This window comes from Suncus etruscus, chromosome 13 (genome assembly GCF_024139225.1).
Source record: "Suncus etruscus isolate mSunEtr1 chromosome 13, mSunEtr1.pri.cur, whole genome shotgun sequence".
Taxonomy (NCBI): Eukaryota; Metazoa; Chordata; class Mammalia; order Eulipotyphla; family Soricidae; genus Suncus; species Suncus etruscus.
Window position 1 is genome coordinate 67,068,542 of NC_064860.1, and position 19,478 is coordinate 67,088,019.

At 30.3% G+C, this 19,478-nt stretch overlaps 1 pseudogene; it reads right to left on the bottom strand.

Annotated features, from left to right (window-relative positions):
* Nucleotides 1–19,478, bottom strand: part of LOC126025835 (ATP-dependent RNA helicase DDX3X-like) — a 72,728-nt pseudogene that overhangs the window by 52,335 nt on the left and 915 nt on the right.

Sequence of the window (19,478 nt, forward strand, 5' to 3'; positions counted from 1 at the left end):
CGTTTGTTCTTTGGGTGACACTCTGCTATGTCAGGGCTTGCTCTGGCACTTTGCTTGGGGGTGATTCCTGTAGGGCTTTGAGTAACATGTAAAGGAATAACCAGGGTCAGACACAGGGAATCTAAGCATACTACACACTACAATATCTCTCTGATATATTTCATTTTAAATTTAAATAAAAAACCTAATAAATTCTATATCTCACCAAAATATATCCAGCAATGTAACCTCAATGCTCTTTCTCAGTATAGTTGTTTAAAGGTAAGTATTTTTCTATAATAACTTGTCATATGAAAATATTAATTATGCATTGTTAAAATAGACCATACACTAAATTGATCTAAGCAATTACTTTATTTTTTTCTACTAAGCGATTATTATTGTTCTACTTTGCCACATTTATTATTTTTACGTATACCAAATATTCAAGAAAAGTTAGAGAGATGGCACAGAGTTAAACATTTCAATCCCAAGAATCATGTATATCAATAGGACTTTTGAAATAAATGCTCAATATAAGCAAGAGTATCTAAAGAAATTGTGGAATAAAAGAATGCAATTTGTTCAAACTTATTAAAACTCACTATAGCAGCTTCTGATTTATAAAGTCTTGGGACTATTTTTTCTATAAAGTTGTAGCAGTAGTTGGACAAAAAGTATATACACATGTTTGAGATAAAAAGAATTCAATCTAAAGGTAAGAGAAAAAGATTGAGACTTGAGATCAAAACAAAGCCAATATCTTTGTTGGAACTGTAAAGAAAATATTGTTATACTTCTGAATGACTTAAGCTTTCTGAGTACATTAATATAACTTGCATTCAGGGACAAGCATGGAATGGGAGAGATAATTAAATATATTGTGAGAACTTAGTAACCACTACACTTCCCAGAGGTATGATTTTTTTTTAGTTCAAAATGGAATAAAACCTATAGCCATAAAAAAGTAAAATGAATTAAATATATGAAATTTTTCTACTGTCCCAAGCCAACTACTAATATCCCAGAGATACAGTTTGTAGATATTGACTTTACTTTTTGTAAAAAAGAATTATTTACATCAAGGTAAATTGTTCTACTTCTTCTTTTAAAAAAGACACTCTATACATATGTCACATTTTATCTACTAAAATATTTATGATGACTTGTGTAACTTCTTTTTCTTTTGTGACTAACGTTGCTGACAACATAGTTAAAATGTATTAGAATTGCTGATTTCATGTTTTTTGGTAAATAGCCATAATTGAAATAATTAGATTATCTGGTAATTTGATTTGATGCTTTTAGGAATCTTCGGATACTTTGATATAGCATCCCCATCATTTTGTTTCCATTAGCAATGCATAGGATTCCATTTCTCCACATACTCAGCTACAACTGTCAAAAAATATTTTTATAATGACCATAATGATTTTTTAAAATGCTCTTCCTGTATGTGCATTTAGTTACATTAATTATAATTTTGTGTTTTCTCATAGTTAAAATTGTTATTTTCCTTTTAGATATAAGAAGATATAAGTAGGTACTACCCAATCAGTATAATTTCTCATAATTCTCTAAAACACCTCTTTAAACACATTTTTTAAATTTCACAATAAAGCTTTATAATTTAAGAGTAGAAAAGACCAAAATAGAAATGCTACAATCAATTATAACCTGCTTTTTATACTTGATTGAGATAAAAACATTGGAGGATATTAATCATATAAGTTGATTACAATGTTATTAAGTATACATGGTGACATCCACTTAGTGACCATTATATATATATTACTATGATGCCACATTTTATTATGTTCTACTAAGGACTCAATGTGATCTCCTGGAAAAAAATGATCAGGGAATACTTTACTTGTTTAATTTGTAATTCAGCAAAATAAAAAAGAATTAAATCAGTACATTGAGCTCTTACATAAGGAAACAATCTATCCCATTTCCTCATTGAAACTATTCAAAAATGCTCTTTGAAAGGTCATTATGTATTGGTATGTGTCATATTAAAAATAAAATTGAAATAAAAAGTCTTACACATAATCATGTATTTCTCATGGAATAGAGAACAGAGTAATTTCTTTTCAGTACTGTGTCATGGCACTCATTCCAAATCAATCCTCACACATAATTGTATGTTTTGAATCTCATGTTATTTACAGAGAGTACCTTCTCCATAACACTGAGATAGCACATTAAATTCCAGGGGATTTTATACCTCAGTAAACATCAATACAATGCAAATGATGATTTACTGGTTTTCTTTTATCTATGATCTTTTATTCATTGCCTCATGTAGAGGCAATGTAAAATGCATTCTTTGTTCCTCAAAAGCAGGAAAACGGTGCAGAATTCTTGGATCAGCAATCTTCCATTTTAAAAAATGAAGAAGCAAACATTCAATATTTTAGAATTAATTTTGTGAATTTGCCTAACATGTAGCAATGTCTAATATCAATGTAATACAACTATTATTGTGATACCATATGCTTATTATGGTATGCTAATAAAATGACTTTAGTATTAGTTTAAGTATAAAGTACTATATCAAACTATTTTTATTGTAAAAAGGAGTTTGATTAAATGCAATTTTATTAAATTCAAATATTTTTCAGAGAAAACTTTGAAATTATTTACACTAGAGTTCTGTTAACACGTAAGTGCAAATAGTATAAATCAAAGAAACAGGTATATGGATGTCATATGTTCTGAATATAATGTATTTAAAGATCAGTAGTTAATTATTTAGTTCCCTATTGTGACAAATTAGTGAGCTCACATAAACTTATAGTTGAAAATCACCTTAATTCTCATTAAATCAAATAGTTTTCCAATGTACAAAACAGGTTCATAAAATTTTTTCCAACATATGATGTTGTAGGTAACATTTTACTTCTAGTCTATAAACGTATATATTATAGAAAAATAGTACATCGATTTACAATTTAGTTTTTTTCACTAGATCAACCCAATGTTTTGTTTTTCTCTTTTAATTTTATCTATTTTTTAGTTAGTTAGATCTCAAAGCTAGTGTCTGATATTGTGGAGACCTTCCCAGAACTTCAAAACCACGTGGGGTACTGTATGAAAGCAAGAACCAAGGTTGCAGTGCTATGTATGGCCTGTCTTGCTCAGCCGTATTGGGCAGTCTCAGAGGTGCTTGAGTACTTCCAGGATTATAACTGGTGGTGTTCAGCAGGGAATAATGCAGTTCTCAGATAAAACTGGGTCCAGATAATTTTCTGTTTTGCCATTACCCTGTATTTTGTTGTTGTATTTTATTTGACTCTTTTGTTTGTTTTTTAGTTTTGAGGCCTTGCATGGCAATAATTCTCAGGGGTTACTCCTGGCTCTGCACTCAGTTATCACTATTGGTGGTACTCTGGGGGAACCATACAAGATACGGGATATCAAATTAGGGTTGACCACATGTATGCAAGGCAAATGCACTATTGCCTGTACTGTCACTCGAGCCTGTACTCTGTTTTTCTGTTTAGGTATTTACTTCAGCCTTGGAACTTGTCTGTCCCATTATTTAGAGTTCTAGGCATGAGCTTAAAACTATAGCTTACACATCATTTATAAAGAAAGTATAACAAATAGTTTATAACGTCAAAGTCAAATTTATTATCATGCAAGCAGAATGTAAGCACATTTTGTAAATTGTTCAGCAGGATCCTTCCTCATTTAAACTAATCAGATGTGTATGCTAAACTTTTATTACAGACTCTAGGTGGCTTAGTCTGTGTACGTTTTTCTCAAAGAAACATATTCTAATCTGGTACAGCTCAATACACAGGTATATTTTATTATTTTCACAGCATACAGCAGTAGAGATAAACTGTGATCCTACTATCCCCTTAAATTGCTTCACAGTCTTACTAAATCATCACTGTCATTTGTCTCTGAGGAGCCACATTAACATTTAAAATAAATTTAAATATAATGAAGTTGAGTGGTAAACTAACAGTTTTTAAAAACTCATGTTATAATCTATGCATGAAATGTAAAATATTTGTCATATACATTTATGTACTTTTCAGTAGTCACTAAGCATACAACATGTGTATTGGGGAGAAGAATTTTAACACATCAACAAATTCTCAGAACTCCCCAATTTAAAGACTTAGGTAATATATTTACAGTATATAATGACAGTGATTAAAATAAAGCTATTAAGTAATTTAGAGAATTGGTCAGAAATAAATGTAAAACTAAATATGGAACATTATTTTTTCTACTACCACAGTCTAGAATACCAAACTGAACTGAACATTTATGTTTAACGAATGCCCTTCAACTACATAGACGTGAAATGATCGATAATTAGAAAAATGTCACAGTGGTTCCATGTTGTTCCTGTACTACACAGAAGAAGTGACATACATTTCACTGTTTTGACATGATAAACTGTCAAGGGAATGACATTCTGAAGTAATGCAAGGTTGAAGTGCAATGACTAAATATACAGGTTTCTATTTCCTGAGCTTGAAGGATTTTTATATATGTAATATTCATGATTAGAAGTACTTAATATTTCAACTGAATTTATTTTTAACTATATTAAGAAAAAACTATTTAATTAATGAAAATTCAAAAATAATTCATGCATTTAAAATAAAACATAACCCAATGCATCTTCTTTATTTTAATACTATTTAATACTATAATTTTAGCTTTGCTAAAATTTATATAATTTATATATTTATATATATTTTAGCCTTGCTAAAATTAAATATATAAATTCTACAATATCATTGCTAAACATATTTTGCTTAGGTATTTTAAGTATTTCTATTTATGTAGTTTTGCTTTAATTTTACATATAGTTAAATATAAAATGTATTTAATGTTTTATGCAATTATATATTATTTTTCAAGAAAAATGTATTTACCCATTTATAAATTTTTTATTTTTGGTTTCTGGGTTACACCCTGCAGCTTTCAGAGGTTAGTCCTGGCTCTGCAATCAGAAGTCACTCCTAGTAGGCACAGGGGACAATATGGGATTCCGAGATTGGAACCACCCTCTGTCCTGGATCTGCTGCTTGCAAGGCAAATGCCCTATTGTAGTAGCAGGTATTAAGCCACGCCTCCTTTGCTCACTGAGCTATCTCTTTGACTCCCAGGAGAATTTCTTAGCCATTCTATCTATGATAATATGTATGCCATACAAAGACAATCAATTGTAAAGAACTTTAATAGGCAAACCATAACAGATAACAAAAGATGTAATGAAATAAATATTATTTAATTTCTAATAATTATTTTATTCTGTAACTATTAATTACAAATCTACTATATGCTAGGCAGTCAGAAAGAAACAGTAAATGTACTTTTATTCTTAGTTTATTAAAGGACTAATTTAGTAAAAAATACAAAAAATAAATATCCATAAATAAAATATGAGGCAACTGGAAATTATAACTTATTTGTAGATATATGTATATATCTGTATATATTTGAATATATATGTGTATATATTTGTACTTAAAGTATATATATATATACTTATAGTTTATACATATTTATATTATATAAATATACTTATATAGTGTATATATAGTATTTAGTTAGGTCTATGTTTATAAATTTGTATATATGTGTATGTATTTGTATATAAATGTATCTGTTTATATTTACATATGATTCTATATATGTGATATGTGTACTGGTGATATGTAAATATGTAGATCTTTACATATTCACATACAGAGAGGTATATGCATTTCTGTTTTCTTCTAAACAAATAAAGTTCTCTAAGTTTGTATATCAATGTATGGTCCTATAAGGTGATAGAATTGTTGTATTAAATATTATGGCATCACAATTCTGAGGAAAGAAATGGGGTAAATATTGTGGGAGAATCTTACAAATGCTTGAAGCAGAGCTTACCAGAAAAAAAATAAAGTAGAATTTGTATTAATAATTTCAAAAATGAAAAAAATAATTTCAAAAATGAAATTTCTGTCTGTGATTATTTAAGCCAGATTATATTTCAGTGGCACTGAGGAATCAATGAAGGGATGAACTTGAGATTTGCATAGTAATTGGATTGAAATATATGCCTTACTGTACAGGGCATTGGGCACAGATATTAATGAATAAACTAACCACAGTCTCTGAGATTAGTATGAAAATGTGAGGAAGTTGTTTTCTTCTTTTGATTCCTTGAGGTCAATAAGTAAGCATTCTGGCTAATGAGCTAATTTAGAAAAGCTTTAAACAAGAATATAATCACATTAATGATAATTATTTGAAAACATCACACAACGAGGCCTTTTATATTCCATTTCAAGTTTTAATTAGCAATTAAAGAAAAAGATTATTTGACCTAAAAGTAATTTTCAATGTACTATTTATATATGCATCTATACATATACAAAATAGTTTTAGAAATTATGCTTCAATTAAAAATATATACATATGAATTATTGACATATTGAAATATTCTTTCTGTGGTGTTAGAATTGCTCTATTGTTTGGAATATAGTAAATATTTTAAATACTAGCGATATTTAGAATGCCTAAATATATTTAAACTAAATGGTAGGACATTTCACAGTTTTACAAATATATAAACTCTAGTAAATTAAATTTGAATATTCTCCATATTAACATGTCTTCTAAATTATTGCTAATTTAGAAAGAATAAAATAATTTTAGAATCAAACATTGGATTTTCTTTATAAAAAACTGGAAAATTGGTTGCATAATTATCATCATTTATTAATGATTATCAACTATTACATGCCATAATGATTATCATGTGTTAATATTAATAAATGTAATGCATGTAGAAATAAACACATTATGTATTAAATAGTTAAAATATAAGGACACTAAATCTTCTCTAGAAGATTAACATTTATCTCATCATTCTCAATCTGTATAAAACAAATTTACAATGTAAGAAAATGATATTTCATTAAGAACTATAGTATTTATTATTCTGAAGATTTCCTAAAATAATGTTTTCACTTTTTACCACAACTCTCTAGTGACTAAAAAACTATTCATGCCAAAGACAGTCTGTATTTGCTTTTACATTTATTACATTTAGTCCCTAGACTAAAGACAGTGGTCAATAAATGCTTGCTAAATATAGTAACAAATATAGCTGTATCTGCGATTTTCTACAAGAAAAACCTTTTCAAGACAAAACAATTAATATGCCTATTCCTAACCATTCTAACATGCTCATAATTTCACTCCTAATTATAGAAATAAGAAGTGAATAGCAAATATTCTTCAAATATTATTAACCATAAAATTATATCAAATATTAACTGAAATACTTTTATACACACAAATACAAATAATAAAGTAAGATTTTTTAAAGGCACAATACATAAAAAATACTTATATCTTAGGCAATGAATATACAATGTCAGCCTTAAACAAAAAAAGCATAAGTTGCAATCTCCATGTTCACCAGAAAGGAATGGAACATGATTTAATGCTGTTTTGCTGACTTGGAGTCATTATCATGTTATATGACATTCTTCTATTCTGTTGTAGATATAATGTGACTATGGATGCTGATGGCATGAATCCTGTTATCAACTTGTAATAGTCTCATGTAATTAGGTGCAAACAACATTGCAAAGCAGCAATCATTTTGTCTACTTCTATATTTTATTTCCTTTCCTTTGTTGTCATTATTATTTACTAATTCTGTGTATTTAAGGAAGAACTTTAGGTCCAGAGACAGAATATTTTGTTTGAAGCACTGGGGATTTAATGATTTGGACTAAGGGCCTAAGAAAAAAAGAACTGAAGTGAGCTATATTCCAAAAATTTCTGGTATATGTGTATATAAAATAATGTTATATATAATGAATATATATATTATGTTACATATAGTCAGCTTAAAGTTTTAGCATTAGTTGGCTTAATGCATTCTCTGCTATTTTCAACAATATCTAAAAACTATAGAAACTATACAAAATGCTTGCACCTCTACTTGGTACCAGATGCTTTATTTAACAGATTTTGAACTAAAAATCTATTTTGCTATCATTTCTATAACTTTTGAGAATTGAATCATAAAATGAATCAGTGAGCAAGAGAAGCCAGAGAGAAGACAAATATAGCTATTTTATATTAAATGAAAATTGGAAATTTGGTTAGCATCTATCTGATTTTTTTTTTTTTTTTGGTTTTTGGGCCACACCCTGTGACGCTCAGGGGTTACTCCTGGCTATGCGCTCAGAAGTTGCTCCTGGCTTCTTGGGGGACCATATGGGACGCCGGGGGATCGAACCGCGGTCCGTCCTAGGCTAGCGCAGGCAAGGCAGGCACCTTACCTCCAGCGCCACCGCCCGGCCCCAGCATCTATCTGATTTAATAATACAATTTCATTGTAGTTGGATAGAGATAAATATATATTGCTAAATTCAGAACAAAACTATGTTGACATCAAAAATAATCTTGTAAATAACTAAATAATAGGATGATACTTTTTATGGTTTTCAAAATAGCTATTAATAGTTTTACTAAGTATCTTACAAAGTCATTTTGACATTTTAATTTTATATTTAAATTTACAAGCTGGCAAATTTACTTCAAAGTTTAGTAGAACTTCTCATTTATTTACAGCAGCATATTAGTTTTTATATTTTTATGTCAAATCAAAACTATATAAAGTAATTATCATGGTTAGTTTAGTACTTTATATATATGTATGTATGTATGTATGTATGTATGTATGTATGTATGTATGTATGTATGTATTGGTTTTGGGTCATAGCCAGCGGCACTCAGGGGTTACTCCTGGCTCTGCGCTCAGAAATTGCTCCTAGCAGGCACAGGAGAGGGTGGAGAGGAGAAAACGACTATATGAGATGCCAGGATTCAAACCATCTACCCAATCTATCCTGGATCTGCTGCTTGCAAGACAAGCGCTTTACTGCTTTATCTCTCTGGCCCATCCATTGATAATATTATTGGAAAGAGTGATATAGTACTCATACAATTGTTTCATAGTATTTAAAACACTGCTTTAATAATTTCTTTATTATTACCATGATCACTTTTTCTCTTTTCTGGGTTGCTATAGGGAATTCAGGAATTTATAGACACACCATAAATTCAAGAGAGATTAAATTGTATTATCCTCCAAATTAAATGTCAACAACTAGGGTCTCCCAACAATACTCATCCTCCCTCTTGGGTCAACCTCTCATGGATGGTTCATTCTTTACCACCATGATAGCTATTTAGAGGAGATGCAATTCAATCATATTCCAAATCTTATTTGTTTATTTTTATTTGTTTTTGTATTTTAATGGTATTTGAGTTAAACTGAAATCTTTTTGTGACACAGTTTCCTGATAAATTTGTCCTTATGAATGTGTCTTAGTGGGAAGCGTAACTTTGGTATCAGGTATACTGTTTTAATAATCTATTTACTCATCCTAGCTAGTTTTGTTCTTGATATCAAATAACCAATTTATTTCAATTATTTTTTCAGAATCAGTTTATTATTATGAGGATAATCAACACATAAAAAAGAAGAAAAATAAATGGAGTTGTGGAGGGGCAGGATGTGGTATGGTATAGTCAAGACCATAGTTGCTAGTCTGACCTGGAAGTACCTAAAACTGGACAGATGGGAAAGTTCTGGGATGGGGGTGATAACTTTTTACATCAAATAATACCATAAATATTAACATTACTGAACCATTTACATAAACAATAATAAATTATTCAGTATAATTTCTTAATTTTAATTTAACTTGTTTAATTTTCTTAAAGATGTAGAAATTCCTAGGACAGGTCATGATATAGTACAACTGCTTTTATGATTATACCTTGTTATTTTATTATGTTTACTTCAAGCAATATTCATATTTCTATAGTCTAGAAATCATTAGGCCTTTTATTCTGAGGAAGTCTACCCATTTCTACATCTTATAACTTATGAGGAAGCATGTTGGCAATCCTCCTTAAGAAGTTCTCTACTTTAAAGCTGTGTTAAGTTTATTGTTTTACTCTATTTGTCCCTTCATCAAAGTATTCTGCACTTCTTAGGTCTGGTTCAATTTTATAGAACATGGCTGCACCCATCTTCTACTTAGATAGTATATGTCTCTTCATCTTTTAATATTTGTGTAGCTAATATATATATTTTCCATTATGCTTTCCAATAATATCAATGATAGAGTTTCATGCAAACAACATTTCTATAATTCATCCCCTACCATTCATTCTTCTTCCCTCCATCATTGCCTCCTACTTTTCAAATTACCGGCTCTGTCTCCCCACTATGGTAAGAACAGTTTAGCGAATCACTTCACAAATTCTGTTGCTGTGGATATTTGTAAATTCTTTACTATGCTTCTTTGTATTTCACACATGAGAGAGATCATTCTCTGTCCCTTTCCTCTGGCTAAATGTACTCATGATACCCTCCACTCTCTCCACAACATAGAAATTTTCATGATTACTTTTCTTAGTGTCTTTATGCAAAAAACTATTTTTGCATAATTGGGTTTATTTCAGATTTTGTATTATGAATAGTGTTACTCAAACATAAATATGCATCTGTTATTTTTTTTTCTTATTTTTTTTCTTTTTTGATATTTTGGGCCAAACCTGTTTGATGCTCAGGGGTTACTTCTGGTTAAGTGCTCAGAAATTGCCCCTGGCTTGGGGGGACCATATGGGACGCCGGGGGATTGAACTGCGGTCCTTCCTTGGCTAGCGCTTGCAAGGCAGGCACCTTACCTCTAGCGCCACCTCACCAGCCCCTGTATCTGTTATTTCTGAATAAACTTTTGTGGCCTTTGGAGCAGATGCCGCATGAGTCTGTCCATTGATGAAACAAAGATAAATTAAAAAGCAAAAGAATTACTTTAAATCAAGACATATATGTACCACAAAGTAAATGACTACTGGAATATAGAAGACACACACAAATAGGGCAAAAATATTCCCCACGGTTCATTTGACAATGGGTTAATATCAAAGATCTATAAAACATTTGTAAAATAGAAAAAAATCAAATTTATCCAAGAATAGTGAAAAGGGATGAACAGCAATTTTCTCAAAAAAGGCATATATATACAGATTGTCAATATGTATATTTAAAAAAAATACTACATGACTGATCAACAAGCAAATGATAATCCAAACAATTATGCTTGCCCATGAATAATGGAATTGGTCAAAAAGAAAATAATCAGTTTGGACTTGACTGTGTTGAATTTGCTGTTGTGAATCTCATCTCACTTAACCCTTTTTAAAAAGAACGTGAACACTTGACATAAAACTAAATTGAAATTCTCTATGATCTAGAAATTCCTCTTCTGTATTTTAACTTTTTCTTAATATTAAATATCTAACAAAACCATCTTGATTTTTTTTTCTTTTTGGGCTACATTCAGAGCTTAGGGCTCTGTATTCAGGAATCACATCTGATTGTGAATGGGACAATATGTGCTACGGGCCACGTGCAAAGCAAATGCCTTACTTTTTATTCTATCGCTCCAACCTTTGACAGTATTTGTCAAACCTTACAAAACTAGTTAGTGTGTGCTTTATAAAAATGTATTGTTTTACTGGAGTTGTTTAATCAGTTTTTCAGTTCTGATAAACTACACAGAAATGGGAGACAGCACAATGGTTATGGTCCTCTAATGAGGCCAGTCACATTTGTTCTCCAGCACCGTGATTTCCCTGAGACTACCAAGAATTAATATTGAGCATGAAGCGGATAGTAGCCCCTATCACCTAAGGGCATGCTCCCCCTACACAAATCCAACAATAACAACAACCAAAATAAATAAATAAATAAAAAGACAGATCAGGAGAACGAGAGGAGGAGTAAAAGGAGCAGGAAGAGGTGGAAGAGTGGAGAAGGAGTAGAAATAGGAGGAGCAGGAGAAAATGGAAGAGGAAGGAAAGAATAGAATGAAGAGGAGGAAGATGAAGAAGAGGAGGATGAAGAAAGAAGAACAAGAAGATCTAAGATGTTTGCAAGAGAAATAAAATTTTCTGCAATTTAAGAAAAGTCTTAGTGATTTTCTTTGTCTTAGTGTTTTTTTATACTAACTAGATTTAACAGAGGTTTTATATGACATATAAACATAAAATGCAATGAAACATTGGAGATGGATAGATAGCACAAGGGTTAAGTTGCTTGCCTTGCATAGAACTTTCAGTAGATATCCTGGTATTGTATATGATCCTCCAAGTATCAAAAAGAGTGACTATTGAAAACAGCCAGAAAAAAAGTCCTAAGACTCACTGGTTATAGTCCAAAATCATACCCAAAGCATCAAAATGAACAAACAAACAAACAAACAAACGAAAAGACAACTAATGCAAAGAAAAACAATAACAATGAAACATGTCATTATACAATAAAGAAATGTGTTTGTGTAAGCTAAACCCCCTTTTTTTAAGCCAGTCAAATTGAGCAGTGAGGGGGGGTTATATACCAACTTTTGTGATACTAAAGTCAATAAGTTCTGATAAACCATTGCCATGGAACGAGCCAAGCTAAATCCTTTTAATAAGAATTATTGATACGACTTCTTTAAAATTTGTCTAATGTTATTCATACATTTGACAAAAATTAATTCATGATAACTTATTTTTAATAGTTTTATTTGATAAATAAAATTACATTGATGAAATAATTAGTATGTTTAGATGTGTCTAATATTTTCCAGTTGTTAAAAAAGAAGCACCGGTTTCTGAAGAGATGGCTAATTTTATTGAAAATGCCTTATTTTGTTCCAATAACGAACAGTACTTATAAAATATTTGGTCAGGAATGATAATTCAGTAATAAATACATAGAGAATTTTCTATTGTATAGACTTGTAATAAAATATTCTTCAATGAAAAATAGTGTATTTTAATTTTATGCATGTTGGATGAATTATAACAATATTTTTAAAACTTATTAAGAAAGATGTGTGGAGACAACGGGAGAAGTCCATGTTCAAGAGAGAATGTAGGCTTCTCCAAAGTGGAAAAAAGTGGAAATAAGCAATCAGAGAAACTTGGAGAGAAAGAATATAGGCCTGAAGAGCAAGCCAGCAGAATCTCTTTAATTCAAAATGAGTAATTGTGGCCTGAGGCTCTCATGAGGCAAACTTGTATACTCCCAGCACTGCACACTGGCTGAAGTCTTAGTTACTGCCTGGGAGCTTTTGTGGCATTTGCATTAAGTCACACTCATGCCTTGCAGCCATTCAAAAGCTCAGCCAAAGAAAAGAAACTCTGACTATATATTAGAAAAAAATAATAAAATCACCTAAAAAAGGGAAACAGTGCACAGAATACAATAATAGGAGAATATACAGTACCTTGAAAATATTCTCGTCAGCTAACTCAATCCTTCCACAGGACAGTATTATTATATTAGGAAACTTTTGTAATCATACAAGATTACAAAAATTAATAAATACCTATGATTTAGAAAAAATAGTCTTTATATTAGATGTGCAAAACAGTATTGTTTTACTTTGCTAATTTGAAAAAAAATTGTAAGATATATATTTTGGAATAACTGATGTACCTGGAAACACGTTTTTAATCTTTGATCAGTGTGTTTTTTCTATATTTTTATTTGTTTTCTCTATTATAATATATTACATATGTAATAGATATATTTTTATTTGTTCTTCATATATTTTAGAGTGTTTAATTTTCTTAAAAAATAATAGTTATTTTGATTGAATTAGCAGATACCTTTATAAATATGAAATTACTGATACTATTTTAGCAGTTTAAATTGAACAAAAAAACCTTAGGATAAAACATGTAAAATGTGATTATATTTTCATAAGAATTATAAAGCCAAGTAACAGTTAATAGTATACATTTATATGTACAAACTAAGATGACAGATAAAATGACAGATTTAAACAAACTGAATTAGTTTTGTTTTGGGTTATACATAGCAATACTCAGGCCTTTTTTTTGTAGGTGCTCAGCACAGACAGAATCATATAAGGGAAAAGCCTCATATGAGAAACACCCTTCTATTGCTCTGGCTCTCTAAATCCTTTTTTAAATTCCATGTTAAACTAAAACTATGCACAATTTATAGTATAAAATTTTTCTGATTTTTTATGCAACTAATAAATATTGGTTCATCAATCTGAAATAATTTTGAAGTCAAAATATTAGTATAACTATTATAACACAATAAACAAATTTTCACATCCCAGTTTTGTTTACAACTTTGAAAAATATGCTCTATGATAAATATACAGTCATCCTGCCCTATGTGCTTTGCTCTATGCATGTGTGGCACTTATCCAAGTCTCACTTTCATTTTCTGCTCACAGTACTTCTGCTATTTTTATGCCTCCATCTTCCCCAATCAAAGAGATTATTATAGCATTGCTTCTTCAATTTCCTGTGTCTGAATTTCCTGCTCCTTCTAGGGTTTTTTTTTTTTTTTTGGCCTAAATCCAAGAGAAGAGCAGAAAAGTAGTTTAGATAGATTTATACCCTCTTAGAATCATTTATTGTATCAAAAATAGGCTTTTTTCCCCTATCTCTGCTTTTCACAGAGAGACTCCATTACATTACCAGGGTGGACAAGAGCAGAAAGTTATTTAAATGTGATAGCTTTTCTCCAATTTCTGCCAACTTCGAAGGCAGATTTCCATTTGTATTTTTTTTATAAAGTTAATAACTCTGAATAGTGCATAGCTAGTTAGTCTTTTGTCATTTCTCTCAAGGAGCTCATCATCTAAGAAAAATAGAATATGAATGTCATAAGATTAAATGTTTTATTAAATGTATAAAAGCAACAATAAAATAAATTTGGGATTAATTTTAACATAGTATTATTTAATTTAGGAGCTAGAGTTCACAGACAGAGTAATTTACTATGTCACCAATGTTAAAAAGATTTTTATAGGAATTTTTTTTGTTTATTTGTTTGTTTTTGGACCACACCTGTTGATGCTCAGGGGTTATTCCTGGCTATGCACTCAGAAACCGTGCCTGGCTTAGGGGGACCATAAGGAATGCTGGGGGATTGAACCGAGGTCCATCCTAGACTAGAACTTGCAAGGCAGACGCCATACCACTAGCACCACTACTCTGGCTCTGTTTTATTTTTTTCGTTTTATGAAACATTGTTTTGATCAAAGCACTTCTTGATCAAGTTGATGCTTCATATTATATAATAGAAATGCAATCTTGGAATGAAACACTTGATAATCTAGGTCAAATTATTATTTTGGAGTTCGATGAAGATATTTATTATTAACGGTCAAAACCAATACCAATTTTAAGATAAATTAATTCCTTACTACTTTAAGTCCTTGTATAAAAAGTGAAACAAAGCAAAAAAAAAATATATGTAAAAACAATTATATTATTGCCCTTAGAAGTACAATTACAATAATTTTATTTAAGTAGAACAGAATCTAGAGCATAAAAAACTAGATTTTATGAAAATAAAAAACAATTTTTATTTACTTGGTTAACCTTAAAATCCAATTTTCTGCTGCTTTGAAATGTATTTTGTCCAGGGAAAATTTAGTCAAGTCATTTGTCCATTGATTCTTTTACTCCAGAAACAAATATGTGAATTGTTCTTATATGTGAGTGAGATTTGTTAATTCAGCTCTAAGTAGCTTTTTAGCAAATTAATTTTAAAAGTATATGCATGTACATTAAGATTCTATCAGAATTAATAGGTAATATATTAATGTTAATATATTGATATATATTAATAGTAAATGCTTGATTTTTTATCCCTCTCTTTCTTTGGGCTTTGGACCTCATCTAGTAGTGCTCCAGGCTTTTCAGGGACCAAGGATTTGCTCTCAAACATTGCTCAGGGCACCATATGTGGTGCTGTGAATATAATTTTGGTTGATTATATGTAAGGCAAATGCCCTATTCATTGTCTTATCTCTCTAACCCCTTAAATTTTTTACTTTGTACTACTCATTTATTAAAAATTGTGTTGAAAGCACTTATAAAACAAATATGTAAAATGAATGAAAATTGAAATATACTTTTAAAGCTTAGTTCAGAGTTTTATATCTCACATAAAGGTTTTTTTTAATATGTCTTTAGAATATTTGGATTAAGAGTTTACTTCCAAAGTGGTACTGGTAATGGGATAGGATAATAATAACAAAATAATCTTTTTCTTGGAGCAATTTGAACCTTAGACAAGGAAGAGTCGGCCAGGAAGAAGCTACCTGTCATTGGAACCGAATATGATTAAACCAAAAAGATTAGAATATGCTGATTCTTTATTCTCTTTTCCCTCAGAGAATACATGAAAGCAATTAAAAGAATGAGAGAAAAAATGTTGAAAGTTTAACTCTTAGCAGAGCACAAACTTATTTTACCGGAATATTTTATTTGTCAGATGTTCAGAAGTAATCGAAATAAAACTAATGAATCATCAATGTAGTAACTAGTAGTTTATTGTACATACAACAAATGATGCTTTGAAATGCTGTGAGTTCAAACTGACATTGAGAATGAGGTTGCATATTATTATTATTAAATAGTTTTTATATTCTGAAGTGTCTTTGGCAAATATTGTTTATTCTTTAGAGTACTAGTACAATCTTTGAATTTTTGTAAACAATAGTGGTAGTGTTTATTTATCCTTAGTGATCATTTCATATTAGTTTTTGGAAAGTTTTATTTTGCTTTATTTTTAAATTTTTTGTTTTACCAGATTTAGTGGTATATAGGGTTTGCTCGAGGCTCTGTAGTTAGATATCACTCTGGATAGATAAGCTCAGGCAGAGTGTGGGAAACCAGCCGATGTTGTGTATATGCTCCAATCTACTGGACTATCTCTCCAGTGGTCAGTTTAAGTTTTGATTATGATTTTCACAGTGATGCCCAAGTCAAGTTAGTCATGTAAAATAAGATTTGTTTGTTTGAATTGGCTTTGCATTCTTGGGAATTATCAAGGTTCAAAACAGGTCTTCATAGTTACTTTTGTTTTTTAATATATCTATTCTTTTATATTTAAAGAAAAAATAGATGTTTGATTCTCTCTCTACTTCCTACAAACCTAGGACTTCCTCAATTTTTTCTTTGTTCCTAAAATAGTATCTTTAAGGGCATAAAATGTTATTATACTTTCACAACAAAAAATGTTGGTAAATATAGATTTTAATATTGAAGATTTGGATTATCTTTTCAGATAGCAAACCAAGTTGTCTTGAAGAAGCATCTGTTAAGAATTTGTATGTTAAGATGGTGTGGGGTAAATAAGTAGTAAGGTGTTAAATTTCTTATTTTCAGTAATCTGATTAAATTTTCTGGTACTGGTATATTTTTCTTTGCTGGTACTTTATACTGAATGCACAGAAAGACAACCCAAATAAATTTATATATTACTTAATGGTGGGAAACATTTCTTAAATTATTTTCTGTGATGATTTTATTATGTGAATATTGTAAGATACAAACTTACACATCTAGATAGTATAGTTCACTTACAATATACAATATATCCTATTGAGACATGCTTAGTCTGGTTAAACATCAAGTAACAGGAGTAACATGTAGCTTCATTTTCTCTGGCTTACACTGTATGACTAGTTCTGGAGTGATCAGGGGATTCTGCAGAAAATCCTGCCCGCCCTTGATAGCCTGTAGTATTTCTGCAGTTGCCTCAGGCCAAGATAGCCTGACTGAGTGGTTAACTTGATATGATGCCTTTAGATCTTTGCAATTTCCACTTTATTATTTTTCTTTTCTTAAACATTGGATATTTTTAAATTTTATTATTATAACATCACTTCATCTACTTATCATCTTACCAGAGCTACCTAATATGAAAATTTGTACATCTGATTAATGAATCTCAAAATCAAGTAGCTAGTTTTCATTGTATATTTGTCAGACTGCTCCAAAGCAGCATGCATTTCCTTTTCTTTTCTTTTAAAATGTGATCAATAAAATCAAATGTTTCTATGCACTAAATAATTCCTATACTGGATTTTCCCCCCACTGAGTATTTATACATACATACATATATACATGTATATATATATATGTATATGTATATATATATATATATATATATATATATATATATATATATATATAAAACACTGCTATTGTGGCATGGATATAAAAAGAAAGTTTATCATTTCCTCCACCATCACAGCTCTACTATTTTAGAGAGAACGGCTCTGCTTCTCTAACTCAGATGCCTTCATCAAATTGAAGGGCAGGTTTTTTTGATTGACTGCCAGATGAAGGAAGGAGAAGTCAGGAAGAAAAGTACACAGCAAGCTTAAGTGAAACTCAATGTGGCCACATCACTTATCTTAAAATAGTTTTCTAAAAAGAAATCTTAAAATAGTTCTCGTAATCATCTCTTAAATAATTGTTAGCATAAAACTTATGCAAACAATATATATTTATTTCAGAAAAGCTGCAAGCTATCCCCACAACTAACTCATTTCAGAATTTCTCCAAGTCAAAGTAAACTGAAAATGTTTGGCTTTCCTCTCCTACCAATTGTAGAATATGTTGAAATAAGAGGAGAGGAGCAAAGTAAGAAAGAAGATTGGGAGGAAAAAATTTCAACATATGTTTTTAAGACAGAGTTAGGCAGGAGGATCTGACTACTACCAACCAGAAGTTTTAATATAAATAATATATAAACATAAATAATAAATAGTTGTTAACATAAATATAATAAAGTCTTAATATAAATGAAAAGTAATCTCACTAGATCTGCCAGATCACCCCACCAAACCCTTTCTGGTGTGAAGTAAAAGTAATAAGTAGAACAGTACTCTCACAGCTTAGAGTCTCCTTTCTTCCTAATTCCCACTTATCTTGTTAAGTCACATCTTTGTATTTTTTGAAAAAGAAAATGAGAACATAAAAATATACCATGGAATTGTAAGGGAAGTAATGATGGCCATAAGAAAAAAATTCCCAAATGCAGCAACTACGGTTGAGGCTGATTTTTTTTTGTGTGTGTGTGTGTGTGTGTGTTGTTTGTTGGTTGGTTGGTTTTTGGTTTGTGACGATGATGAATTTGGCACTGAAACAAAAATTAAAAAAAAGAAAATTGTAAAATAGTACACCTACATGCTATATATAAGGTTATACTATCGAGTGATGGAAAGCTCCTGTTTTTTTATTTAATTTTGTAAAGAAAACAAAAAATATAAATAAAATAAAATAATAAATAAATAAATAATACATAACACAATTTTGTGGTGTCTATTTGTTTTGGGCTCATACCCGGATCTCTGCTCAGAGAGCATTCCTGGAAGGGTTCAGGGAATTAAAGGCTGGTATATGGATAAGACCATCTATCTTATTTCTTCTGTCACGCTATAATTTTTTTTAAAGAACTTTACTATAAATCTATCAGTCTGTGATCAGACCACGTAGTTCTATTTTATGCCTCCTCCCTATCGGGTACAAGTGGATTACAGATCTTGGACTCCCAGACAGTGCTCTGGCATCAAATACCAGATAGGGCTTAAGCTGCAAAACACCAG